Genomic DNA, 1,323 nt, shown 5'->3' with positions numbered 1-1,323 from the left:
TTATATAGCAATTGTTTTCATTGCACACGTCCACCGAGAACAGTAGAAAATGCCTGAATAAATTTTTTTGTTGCACGAACACCCGCGTATCCGCCCATCTTCGCTATACGAGCTCGATTAGGGATACTTCAGCGGTGATAGGTCGCCAAGCTATTCAGAATAGTTGGAACTTTGGCGGAACAAATGGCCGTCACACACGACCAACCCGTCATCTAGCCCCTTCAGAAGCGAAACTTTAGCGAAGCTCTGAAGCATCTAGATGAATCTAGATGAATGGAGGACGAGTTACAGGACGGGCATACAGAACGGCGCGCAATGTGCACCTCAAAACCCAGAAAAATACAGAGAATAGTGCCGCTCATTCGTTGGGAAGGCACTGAGCTTAGGATGCATAACTCAGTGGAGACCTAAGCTGAAAATCGCCAAAAATTCGCCATGTCGCCATTCATAATTTTAGGTCGCCACGGGCCTCTCAAATTCGCCAATTTGGCGAAAAGTAGCCACCATTGGCAACCCTGCTTGCCAGTACATTTTGTAATGACAGGTGACACGTTCTCGGCTAAGTGGGATTCTACTCAGAAAAATGTTTTCGACAGCATTCGATGCGAGATTTGAAAACCGGAATTCAGCAACGAAAATTTACCTGACTGAACCGCTGTCGCTTAAATCTAAAAATCGGCCGAAGTGAAACGCGCGAAAGCCAAGCGACAGAGCTTCCGCGTTTCGATTGCGCCCGCGTGCCAAACGCAGTTTACAAGCAGCAGACGACACGCCGCTGGCCCGGCCTCTTGCGCAATCGCCTTGAAGGGGTAGGGGGTTGCAATCTTGCAGCTGGTTGCATATTACCCATGACTGGTTGTTTTATTCGCCACTAGATGACGCGAAAAGAAACCGTGGTTGCTCTCGCGCACGCCTGAAGGCGCTGCAAGCAGCCGCCGGAGCTCGCGGGCCACGCGCTCGCGTGTTCCCTTTCATAAAAATTGACAGTGTACGCGACAGGATTTGCACATTATTCGTGTCATGACCACACAGTCATATTCGTCAAGTCTTCTTACCCTCCCATGCTAATTTTGGTATGCACCAAGTTAAGGAGGCGATCACGAGAGCACCCAGACGTAGGCGGCTAGATATAGATAGATAGATAGATAGATAGATAGATAGATAGATAGATAGATAGATAGATAGATAGATAGATAGATAGATAGATAGACAGATAGATAGATAGATAGATAGATAGATAGATAGATAGATAGATAGATAGATAGATAGATAGATAGATAGATAGATAGATAGATAGATAGATAGATAGATAGATAGATAGAT

The sequence above is a fragment of the Rhipicephalus sanguineus genome, chromosome 9 (assembly GCF_013339695.2).
Source record: "Rhipicephalus sanguineus isolate Rsan-2018 chromosome 9, BIME_Rsan_1.4, whole genome shotgun sequence".
Taxonomy (NCBI): domain Eukaryota; kingdom Metazoa; phylum Arthropoda; class Arachnida; order Ixodida; family Ixodidae; genus Rhipicephalus; species Rhipicephalus sanguineus.
The sequence above is the reverse complement of the archived record's forward strand: the minus strand, read 5'-3'. Positions refer to the sequence as shown.